A 12356-nucleotide genomic window follows, 5' to 3' on the forward strand; every position below is an offset into this window, starting at 1 on the left:
GGTTGTTTTGTTTTGGATGTACAAAGTGTTTATCTGTACTTTTGACATGTGTTTGTTTCAAATAACAGCAAAACCTTTGCTCCAAATTCATTAAAATTAACACTGAAGAATGCCTATCCAAAAGGAAGGCTGCTCTTGCTCTATTTAATCTGATAGCTGAAATATAGCCAAATCTAGTTCTCTTTAGGCTTTTCAGTGCTGGACATTTAGTTACACAGCATCTATTCTTGGGAGACTTTGCTGGGCTTCTCATTAAATCCTCCTTTTTTTATCCAGCTTGCCCTATTTGATGAGTTTCAATGGGAGCACAATAGCAGTGTTGCATGTAGGGACGCTGCCTATTCATTCTAACAGACCTACATTTGCACAGCCTGAGAACTTCTTTCCATAAGTCTGAGTAGGAACTCTTTGCTGCACACATTGTAGCTGTCACTTAGCAACCCCCACTGCAATGAATACTTTCCAGCTGCTGAAATATTAACGCCTGTGAGCATTACAATGGTGAGGAAAGACAAAAATCATCCAGACCAAAGGACCGAATGAGTTTTGTCATATAGCATGTGCCATATCTATTGTGTGCAAAATCTTCAAAAGCAGATTCCAGCATTTAATTAGTTAATTAACTAGAGCCTCTCTAACAAAATTCATTTAGTCCAGAAGCAGGCCAGGTGATGTTTCTGCCTCTGTCAAATTTGTTCCAGGGAGGGGAACTTTAATTTCAGCCAGCAGCTCCATTGGTACCCTGCCCGCTGAGGTGGATGTAGATGTACTCCATCAGTGCATCCCAAGGCTGCCCTGGCACATCCCCAGTGACAGCACAACTCCAGTTATGAACTGCATTACCCTCCCCCACTACCTATGGAGTCCCCAGCAGAGAGATGTGGCCACCTTGTATCATCACAGCCTTTCCACTGGCAGGCTTTCTGAAGCCAGGAGCCATGCAACTTGGTTTACACCAGCAAAACCAGCTAGCCCTTTAAATCATAAGCAGCTTCCTAAACAGTCCATTTACACATAAAAAGAAACAAATGAATTCCCTTCTGCAATTTGATGGGTGCATGCTTTCTCTGTCTCTCATAGGCTATCAAACTTGGACTTCTCACTTCTCAGAAAGGGATCATTTCTTTATTTTCATTCTTGTGAACCGAGTCTGAAAAGAAATGGCACTAGCCCACCCATCAGATACATATAGAAAGTGAGAATAAAACGTAATAAAAGTTAACAGACAATTCCTGCTTTCTTTATTCATGTGAGTAGCTCCACTGAATTCATTGGGACTACTCATATGAGTAAGAAAAGTAGGATGTGGTGCTAAAAACTTAACAAATGTGAGTGTTGCAAACCTTTTAGATATGCACTTCAAAGCATCACATTAATCTTGAACTTCTGGTTCTTTTGACAGAATCTCTCTGGCTCTCTACTTGTCAAACAGAGCTTGAATAAAATTCAGAATGCCAAGCAGAGTCTAGGTACTCGGGCTGGATCCTACAGGAGCCAAGCCGAGGATGGTGGTCGGGATTCAGCAAAATACTTAAACACATGCTTAACTTTAAGCACTTAGGCAATCCTGTTGAAGCCCCATTAAGAAAATTAATAAATTAACAAATCATCTCTCATAATAGTGGATGGGATTTTGGGTCCCAGCTCGCCCAAGCGACTTTGAAAATCAGCCAGTATTGATACTGCATGTCCTGAAAGACACACAGCTGAAGAATTCTCAACTCTTTTAGATTTTGTATTCTATAGTAAGTGTAAAAGGGAGAGTTAATTGTTTCGGAGTGTTCAATCACAATCACACAAGAATGAAGGGAAGGAGAATTTTAATGAAAAAAATATTACTTTCCCTCAGCTCCTCAGACCATCCTCCTAAACACAGAAATGCCTGGAGGATACAAAAACAGTCAGTAGTTTACAGGAAGTTACTAATAGCCCAGATGTTAGAATTGGTTGAAATAATTTGTTCTGTACAAGGGAAAAAAATCTGCCCTCATAATGTGGAAGAATTACTGTTCTTCAGGGGAGGAGACCTTATGTGCAGGAATGCACCCTGAGGACCATAATAATATGACAAAATGAATGAAGTCACCCTGGAATAGCTCACGGGAGACTTGCAGATGTTACTGTAGAAAAAAATATGACCTTTTTATATTCCAAAAAAAAGCATGGAAGCACAAAGTCATGCATTCGGAATGAATGACCTAGAGACACCATATTCTAAACTGTAGGGGGGAAAAAAACACACTTAGTTGATTTTTGATTTGTAGATCATATCTTTTGCTTCAGCTCTGCTGTAGCCAGAGTTTGCACTTCAGTCTTTAATCTACTATAGTTTAACCATCTAGAGAATGATTTCAGAGTGGTAGCTGTGTTAGTCTGTATCAGCAAAAAGAATGAGGAGTACTTGTGGCACCTTAGAGACTAACACATTTATTTGGGCATAAGCTTTCGTGGGCTAAAACCCACTTCATCAGATGCATGCAGTGGAAAATAGAGTAGGAAGATATATGTATACAAAGAACATGAAAAAATGGGGGTTGCCATACCAACTCTAACAAGACTAATCAATTAAGGGTTATTTATCAGCAGGAGAAAAAAAACTTTTGTAGTGAGAATCAGGATGGCCCATTTCCAACAGTTGACAAGAAGGTATGAGTAAGAATAGGGGAAAAATTAGCATGGGGAAATAGTTTTTAGTTTGTGTAATGACTCATCCCCTCCCAGTCTTTATTCAAGCCTAATCTGATGGTGTCCAGTTTGCAATTTAATTCCAGTTCTGCAGTTTCATGTTGGAGTCTGTTTTTGAAGATTTTTGTTGAAGAATTGCCACTTTTAGGTCTGTTATTGAGTGACCAGGGAGATTGAAGTGGTGTTCTACTGGTTTTTGAATGTTATGATTCCTGATGTCTAGCTGTCACCTTCAGCCCCCAACTAAAACCTCTCTAGCGCATCATCAAGGATCTACAACCTATCCTGAAGGATGATCTCTCACTCTCACAGATCTTGGGAAACAGGCCAGTCCTCACTTACAGACAGCCCCCCAACCTGAAGCAACCAGAAACCACACACCACACAACAAAAACACTAACCCAGGAACCAACCCCTGCAACAAAGCCCGTTGCCAACTCTGTCCCCATACCTATTCAAGGGACACCATCATAGGACCTAATCACATCAGCCACACCATCAGGGGTTCGTTCACCTGCACATCTACCAATGTGATATATGCCATCATGTGCCAGCAATGCCCCTTTGCCATGTACATTGGCCAGACTGGTTAGTCTCTACACAAAAGAATAAATGGACACAAATCAGACGTCAAGAATTATAACATTCAAAAACCAGTCAGAGAACACTTCTACCTCCCTGGACACTCAATTACAGTCCTAAAAGTTGAAATTCTTCAACAAAAATACTTTAAAAACAGACTCCAACGAGAAACTGCAGAACTGGAATTAATTTGCGAACTGGACACCATTAAATTAGGCTTGAATAAAGACTGGGAGTGGATGAGTCATTACACAAACTAAAAACTATTTCCCCATGCTAATTTTTCCCCTACCATTACTCACACCTTCTTGTCAACTGTTTGAAATGGGCCATCCTGATTCTCACTACAAAAGTTTTTTTTCTCCTGCGGATAATAGCCCACCTTAACTGATTAGTCTCGTTAGAGCTGGTATGGCAACCTCCATTTTTTCATGTTCTCTGTATATATATATATCTTCCTACTGTATTTTCCACTGTATGCATCCGATGAAACGGATTTTAGCCCATGAAAGCTTATGCCCAAATAAATGTGTTAGTCTCTAAGGTGCCACAAGTACTCCTCGTTCTTTTATCTAGAGAATGAAATTAATTTAGCCCTATACTTGGTTACATGTTCTTCTCTCTTTTAGCATTCCTAGATCAGTATTTTGATAATGTTCATGCTATCAATTGCCCCAGTAAATTATTTTTTAATTATCTAAAAGCATTGGAAAATATCCACGAATGGAAAAATAGGAGTTGAGCCACCCAGCTATACTGAAAACTCACCACTGTCAAAGATATGTTTGGACTCCATCTTTGGGCCAGTCTGGGCTGATATGTCGCAAAGGATCTTGAACATCCCTAGTCTATTTAGAATGATTATATGGTCTTAGGAGATGTTATTATGGCAACGAACCACAGATTTTTGGATATACAAATAGACAACAGCTCCAATGTGACTTGAAGCTGCCAAGATTCTAAACTGATTAGGGCAGGTGAGCCAATGTGCGTCATTTACAAAACCAAATATTTCTGTATTTTCAGAGAAGCAGGAATGTTATTTAGCAGTACATGTGGGTAGGATTACAGCAAATATATTCCATGCTGGCCTTCTGATTTTATTTCCAGTCTTCTCTGCACTGAGGATAGCAAATAGAGGATCATTGCTCAAATTCAGTGCCAGGTTCTATTCTATTTACTTTCAATTACATGTATTTTTTTCCAAGTTTATAATAAGCATCTCATCTATGTAACAGGTGTAACTATTACTTGCAGTGCAGAATAGTAGGGCTTTAGCTTTTCAGTGGTTTTTTTTTTCCCAGGTTTTTATTTATGATACTCAGCAGATTTGTGGATAACTGTAAAACTGCCCCACAAATCTGAATCTTTGTCATCTACATCAATAGCTGTTGGCAGTTATTCAAGCAGTCACAACTCAAACAAGATTCTGCTCTCAAAAGACTTTAAAAAAAATTCCACACCCTGTGGTCGACATTTTAATTAAATGACCTCTGCATTTGAGCTAGAGGTTTTGCACATCATCCTTAGAGATTATCTCACACTGTAAACATTCGGATACAGGCAGACACTCCAACACTCCAAAGTTCAGAGTTGGATCCAGGATTTTGGCTGAGACCATTATACAGATGAATGACATTTCCAAAATCCAGATCCACATCTGGGGAGAGAAATCAAATAATCCTGGAGTTCTGTTGTGCATAAATCCTGGGTTTTGGTTTGTGGCTACAAAAATCAGCCCTTTACCTATGCATTTCCAATAATACTTTGCCCTTTTATAGCACCTTCTGAGCATCTCACAACAGTTTGCAAAAATTAATAAATGTGGCCTTTCAGCATCCCAGTGAGAGAACTAGATATTATTTATCCCCATTTCATAGATGGGGAAACTAAGGCACAGAGAGAAAATGATTTGTCCAATGTCTCACAGCAAATCTATGTTCTAGGACCTTGATTCCTCTCTACACCCAATTCGCAAATGATATTTTCACATGAACTTTCATATGCAAAAATTTAGGTGGGAAGTAAGTTGCAGATGCAAACTTTGAGGCCAGGATGAGGTCCCTTTGGAAATTTCTGTGGAAGAAAGAACCTCAATGCTCATAGCAGAGTTCTTAAAAACTCTTGAAAAATGTGTACAAAGCTAATTGATGGCGTTTTTCAATGCTGTCTTTTCGGTGGAAAAAGCTCTGAAGAGTGCCCGAGTTTCTAATGGAAACTGGCATCACACATCATTCAGTTTAACACAGGAGGTGCCAAGTGTAAGGAATCAGATTCCATTGGAAGTGCCCCAAACCATTCAGTCTAACCACAGAACAAGATTAGGGCCCCATACTTAGTTTTATGAAGAGTCTCTTTTCATAGCATAAAGTTTTGGTGAAGGTTTGTGATGTCACATTAGTCATAACACTGGAAAACCTGGCACATGCAGCACATCTGCTCAGCTTTTATTCTCTCCCCTTGACTTGATCCCATCACATATACTTGGCATTAGTTCACAACACAGAACACTGGAGGTATTCGGTAGTGCTTACTGAAAGGTCAGCCAAGTTTAAAGTAGAATTTAGTAAGATTTGAGTTGAGCTCTGAGTAAAATATTCCAGAATTCCTGGAGCTGGCAGACCTAAGTAGCATTTTGTTTACTAAAAGATTAGAGAGTGAACCTTTGAAATATAAACAATCTGAATGAATGAAAAGCACAGCTAAGACTTATGCAAATGTCAGGAATCCTTACAGAAAAAGCACTTATTCCACCAGCTTCCATGGCAGCAAATATTTAGAGTGGGATTTGAAAATGAAAGTGAATTGAATGATTTTTTTCCTTTGAATAATGATCCATAGCACCTAAGTAATTTAGGAGTACAAGTTCCATTGATTTTGCATGGTGAAGAAGGGTGGGGTGGGACATCAGGAAGCTGTTTATGTCTCTGTGGGCCGGTCTTCACTGACCCAAACCCTGGCTCTAGTGCAGGGGTTCTCGCAACAAACTTTTTGGTGGCCTCAGAGTGTGGCCACCAACTCTTGCTGGTGGCCACACTGACACTTTTCCCTAAAATTATTTATTTTTCCTAAAGCTAATAAAGTAATATGCACATGTATACATCCAAATCAGTGTAATTTATTTATGTAAGGTTTGGGGGTTTTTTTTTCAGACTCAATAATAAAAATCACACACAGTTATCTCTATTCTTTACTGGACGTAACAGAGTAGAAACACAAATAAGGTGTTTTGCACATTCTTGTCTTTTTTATTCTTTTGGTAAAAGTGGTTATCTGTATAACAATTCTGAAGTAAATTTAAAAATGCTTTGACACAACAGAAGTCCAAAAAATAATGAAAAACATCTGGGTGGCTTGGGTCTGGGGAGGGGAAGAGAGGGGACACACGGCTGCGACTGGCCCGGGGCTCCTCCGGGCAGGTGTTGGGGGGTATGGGTCTCGGGGCTTCAGCCAGCCTGGGGCTCCTCCAGCTAGGGAGGTGCTCAGAGCATCTCTAGGAGGAGGGCTTGTGGCTCCAGGCACAGAGGTTCTCGGGGCTCCAGCTGCTGGGGGGGGAGCGTGGGCAGAAGGGGTGGAGTCGGGGGCTAGCCTCCCCAAAGGGGGGCTCCACCTGCCTCTCACCTCCTCACCCCCCGCCCGCCTCCTGTGTCCTGCCTCCCTCCCCCACCTGCCGCTCGCCTCCTCACTCCCCTGCCCCAGACACCCCCCTGCCCGCCGCGAGAACTCCTGCTCGCTGGTGGCTCAGCACTCACCACCTCACTCCCCCGCGCGCAGCCAGACCCCCCTGCCTGCCTCATCACCCTGCTGCTGGCTCACTGCTCGCCTCTTTATTCCTCTGCCAGGGCCTCCCCCAGCCGCTTGCCTCCTCACCCCACCCCCACTCGCCTCCTCACTCCTCCGCTGAGTAATAGAAATGGTGGATGCAACCTTTTCAAAACAGAATAAGTGACATGTACTATGTGTAATACAGTGTATTATAAATAAAGCTGGTATGGAGGTACTAGTAGAAATAGTATTGCTCTCTGTATAGAAAAGTTACCAGAACTGTGATAGGAAACTAGAGACCAAGGGCAGAGGACATTTTTACAATCAGGTTGTTTACTGGAAGGACATTTTAAGATTTTAAGCAAGTGCACAAGATTTTTCACTTAAAGTCAAAGTTTTCAGCTATGATGTTACAGCCATGGAATATAATCCTCAAATGATACAGCCATGAGATAAGATTTATCTCATTTCCAGGCAATGGGATTTTTGCAATTTCTAACATATATTTCTGAGAAGTGAAGGAAAAAGGGGCATATGTAAGAGTTGTGTGTTTAAATATATAGTATGTTGGGTCCTGGAGTGGTCTGGGATACCCAAAAACCCAGCTGTAGAAAAGGAAATCTGGTTGATGAGAAAATAACCCCTATTTTATTTAGCTATATTGCTCAGGGCTAAGAGTGGTTTCCCTGGTGCTTGCAGGTTGTTATCATAGCCTGTAATAAGGATGGTCACAATAGGGTACTTCCTTCTTTGCTCTACTGTAACTATAAACAGTGGATTGGCGGGGGTGGAGGGGAGGGAGAATTAAAAAGTTAGGTTTATTCCTATAAATTATAAAAATGATTAATTAGTAAGTATAAAAAAGCAGGGGATTCAGAAACCGAAGAAGTGAAGCAATATACACAACATAGAGAAGAAAAAACACCCAATATCTGTGGTGGAAAACCCAAACCTATTCAAAATAATCCCATACTAAATAAAGTATTCACTGATCCTTAACTAAAGCTCGGGCTACAGCAGTATTACCACAGCTTCAGTCACTTGGCTCACACAGAATCCTCTCCAGATGGATTGGGAAACCCCTCCCCCCGACCACCATTGTGTCAGATAGTACACCCACAAGAATTGTATTAACAAAGCAGTGCGAGCTTTGTCTAAAAGCTTTTCCAGCAATCCCAGCCAGTTTCATTACACAGGTGATTTAGGGCCTGATCCAAAGCCCATTGAAGTCAATAGGAGTCTTTCCATTGACTTCAGTGGGGCTGCATCAGGGCCTTAAAGCACACACTTTTTCAACTCTTGGAATGCCCCTCTGTTCACCCCCAGTGTCTAGCTCTGCGCTGTGAGGTAGCTTCTCTAGTTCCAAAAGATGCTCTGAAACAAAATTTTGGTTTTGCCATAGACCCCTTCCAGTTCCTCAGTATACAGCTGGAACTCTTTACCTCACACATGGATCATTCAGTTCATATCAGGCAGCCACTGTCAAAGCTAAAAAGCCTTGAAAGCATTGTGGAGTCACATAATTTATTTGTCCTTTATGTAAATCTGAGGCAGTGTCAGTGTTTCAGACTTGGAAGAGAGGATTTCTCTGTGGTTTTATTGCAGTTGCTCTGAAATATTAAAAATCTCTGACATTTGAAAACCAGTGGTTGCTGGTATCAAACCTTAATTGGTCAATGCCCCATTTCTGAAAAATTAGTGTTTTATTATTATGAACCAGCCTTTTATCCTCTTGGTAAAACCCAAGTTATTTGTAAGCTAAAATACCATTTTCCCCTCCTCTTGTGACTCAACCTTAAGGTGTTCTTTTCAGAATAAAAGATTGCTACGGATGGAAGTGTAGCAATTATTTGTCTGATCTACTAAAACAAAGAGTAATTTTCTACAGAAGCTTTACTATAGGCTCAGCTAGTTTGCTAAGCTAATGAAGCTTTGTTTTTGATAGCTAACAGCCATCACAATGCAGAAGTCACCAGGAAGTGTTTGAAGGTTGCCAACTTTCTGATTGAGCACCCTTGCCCTGCCCCCTTCCCCACAGCCCTGTCCTCTTCCCTAAGACCCCGCCCCCCACTCACTCCATCCCCCCTCCCGCCGTCACTCACTCTCCTCCACCCTCACTCTCTCACTCATTTTCCCTGGACTGGGGCAGGGGGTTGGGGTACAGGAGGGGGTGAGGGGTGCAGGCTCCAGACAGCACTTACCTCAGGCAGCTCCTGGAAGCAGTGAGATGTCCCTGCAGCCCCTAGACGCAGGGATGGCCAGGCAGCTCCACACTACTCTCGCCTGCAGGCAACGGTTCCTGGCCAATGGGAGTTGTAGGGGTGGCGCCTGTGGGCCAGGGCAGCACGTGGAGTACTGGGCTGCAGGGACATGTCACCACTTCCGGGAGCCATGCAGAGCCAGGGCAGGCAGGCAGCCCGCCTTAGCCCCACCGCGCCACAAACTGGAGTTTTTGCTGCCCGGTCAGCAGTGCTGACTAGAGTCACCAGGGTCCCTTTTTGACCAGGTGTTCTGGTTGAAAACTGGATACCTGGCAACCCTAAAGTGTTTTGCTGCAGCACATACTCATAGAGAAACTTTAATTCCATTAATCTGCATATAGCCATCATTATACACAGGGAACAACAACAAACCCCCAAAACAAACAGAAAATAACCCCCAAACAAAGCAGTGACTCTATAGGCACAGCCCACCAAGGAAGCATGCAACCTTCTGGGTCAGGGTTTCTCAAACTGGGGTCCGTGGACCCCTGGGGGGGGTTGCGAGGATACTTCCGGGGGTCCGCAAGTCATGTCTGAGACCACCAGCCCCACTGATCAACTCCTCCCCATCCCTCATAGTGCCTCCTTCACAACACGGAACAGCTCTTCAGTGGTGTGCAGGAGGCACTGGGAGGGAGGGGGAGGATTGGGGATGGGCATGCTCAGGGGCAGTGGCTGAAAGAGGCAGGGAAGAGGAGGGGCGGGCCTTGTAGGAAAGGGTGGAGTGGGGGTAGGGTCTGAGCAGGGGGTTTGGGGCGTCCACAACATTTTAAAAATCAAAATGGGGGTCCTCGGATTGCTAAAGTTTGAGAACCGCTGTTCTAGGTTATCTAGTCATCACAGGAAGGCACAGCAGAACTGACTATTTCTATACAGCAACACCAAAGGGTGAGGGGGAAAGAAGGCAGGTGGAAAAGGAGATGGGAAAGAAAGAGCAGTTTGGCTCATTACTATGAAAAAGAAGCCATCAAAGTGTCACTTTCTTTCATCCTTCCTCCCTTGCCAGCCTTTTCTTGACCTAAGGACTGGAAACTTAAATCAAACAGTCAGAATGAATGATGAAACAGCACAGTCCGTGTAAAACAAAAAAAGGGGCTGCTGAGAGAGGTAAAAGGGGGGCACCATCTGGAGGCAACAGAGAATACTCAGCTGTTTGTTTCCTTGTCACAGAGCCTGGTGTTTGAAGAGCCCTGGTGGGAATAGAGACTCCCTTCACTTTATAACAATAACCAGAGCCTGTAAAGCTCCTGCATCTCTAAAGCATAGACCCTAATTTTGTGATCAAGGGGAAGGAGAGTGGTGAGGATATCAGAGGAACGAAGAGCCAGCATCCTTTGAAAGGGAGCTGGACAATGGTCAGAAATAAAGTTTTAAGACTGGCAGCTGGGATGGCTAATTTTGATTAAGGACTCATATCAGAGGGAGAGTGGCTTAAGAATTCTGCAGTAGCTCAGATGAAATGTTTAGCAGCTCTTGCAGCTCTCAAAGAAGAAAACTGAGCTCCAGAGAAATTTTTAAATGGTCTGTTATTTTTAAAGGGAGGCTTATGCATTTTATCTGTCAGTTCATTGTGCAGAGTCCCTAATACACTCAGTTTTATTATTCATGGTGATGTTAAACAAACCACACCAAGCTTTTCCAGGTTTGGGATTTTGATTAAGGCCATTTGCAAAGACAGAAGTCCTATCAGGGTTTTTGGGACATATGTATCACTGCAGTGCCTGCTAGAATGCTAGACTTTTCCCATGGCATTTTAAGTAATAAGTGAAAACGTGATCCAGCCTGAAATGTACCGTACTAGGTGCCAGTTCGAAGGTGAGGGCTATGAAACAAGAAAACAAAAACAAAAAAAAGAAAAAGTTGGTGGTTTAACTTTTTGTTTATTCTTTAAATTTAAAAAGCCTCTTTTTCCAATTAGACAAATGTAGTGTTGCTAATTGTTAATGTACAGTTTAGCTGATGGTCTGGACTTCAAAAAAATTTGTTAATCCTCCAGATGTATTGTGGACTAATGAGACTCATGTAACTGCTACTCATCTGGATTCTCAAATTTTCCACACTGATGTTTCCCAATATACCATCTGCATGTTAAGAATGCAAATGTGCAACTGCTGACAATGATCTATTGATCAAATATATGCTTGGTGTAACTCCATTGCCTTCAGAAAGCTATATCAGGATTGGAATTTCCCCAGGTCCATACAGTTGCAGTTCCAAAGGAGCAATTATAGTATGTATGGTGAATGGGGATTAAGAATTATGCATTAAAACAGATTTATTTGTTTGCAAAAGGGAGGAAGTTTCTGTAATACATTAAATAAACAATGTATAAAGCTGTGTTGTTGGAATAAATGTGTCAGATTACTTCACATTTTTTTCTATCCCTTTAACACACTGCGGAACATACAGTAGTTAAGATGAGAAGCCAAATTCACTTCTGCTATAAATCCACTGAAGCCAGTGAAGTTCTACCAGGGATGACTTTGGCTTATCATGCTTTAACTAAAGAAGGGGTTAAACCAGGAAGTTTGGCTCCAGTTCAGAATTTCCCACAGTTAGAGGAGGAGCTGGATCTGGGACTTAGGTTCTGGTCCATCTCTAATCATGATCTGCAGAGTGTGTTGCCTGGGTGTTTGAAAACATTTGTGTTTGCTTGCTCTATATTTCAGTCAGGAAAATATGCTGTATGCCACGTGAGGCAGAGCAGTCACAACAGTGTGTTTCTTATTTCATTCTAGAGGAATTGAGAGGGCAAAAGCATTCCCAGACTGATAGAGTGTAAGGCCCAGCTCCACAAAGGTATTTACGTGCATAACTCCCAAAGAAATTATTGGCAATTGGACAGAAAAGAGGGGAATGAATGAAGGTGTGGGATGTGATGGGCAGGATGCAGAGACTTAGGCTGAGACCCTCAAAGATATTTAGGTACCTATTTCCTCCCTCACATTTTAAAAAATGTTTTCATTGCAAGTACTTTTTACATTAGAGCTAAGACAACAATTTCACTCCTTGTGGGGACCTATGACATTCTTTTCTATGTTAAAAACTTGTAATTTGAAGGTC

General features: G+C 42.2%; 1 protein-coding gene and 1 long non-coding RNA gene across 5 annotated transcripts in view; one reads left to right on the plus strand and one right to left on the minus strand.

The window, feature by feature from the left end:
* Positions 1-12356, plus strand: part of EFCC1 (EF-hand and coiled-coil domain containing 1) — a 90808-nt gene that overhangs the window by 17961 nt on the left and 60491 nt on the right. The gene's annotated exons all lie outside the window — the stretch shown is intronic.
* The window catches only part of LOC122466632, an 88976-nt gene that overhangs the window by 624 nt on the left and 75996 nt on the right, over positions 1-12356 (minus strand). The gene's annotated exons all lie outside the window — the stretch shown is intronic.

The sequence above is a fragment of the Chelonia mydas genome, chromosome 7 (genome assembly GCF_015237465.2).
Source record: "Chelonia mydas isolate rCheMyd1 chromosome 7, rCheMyd1.pri.v2, whole genome shotgun sequence".
Taxonomy (NCBI): Eukaryota; Metazoa; Chordata; order Testudines; family Cheloniidae; genus Chelonia; species Chelonia mydas.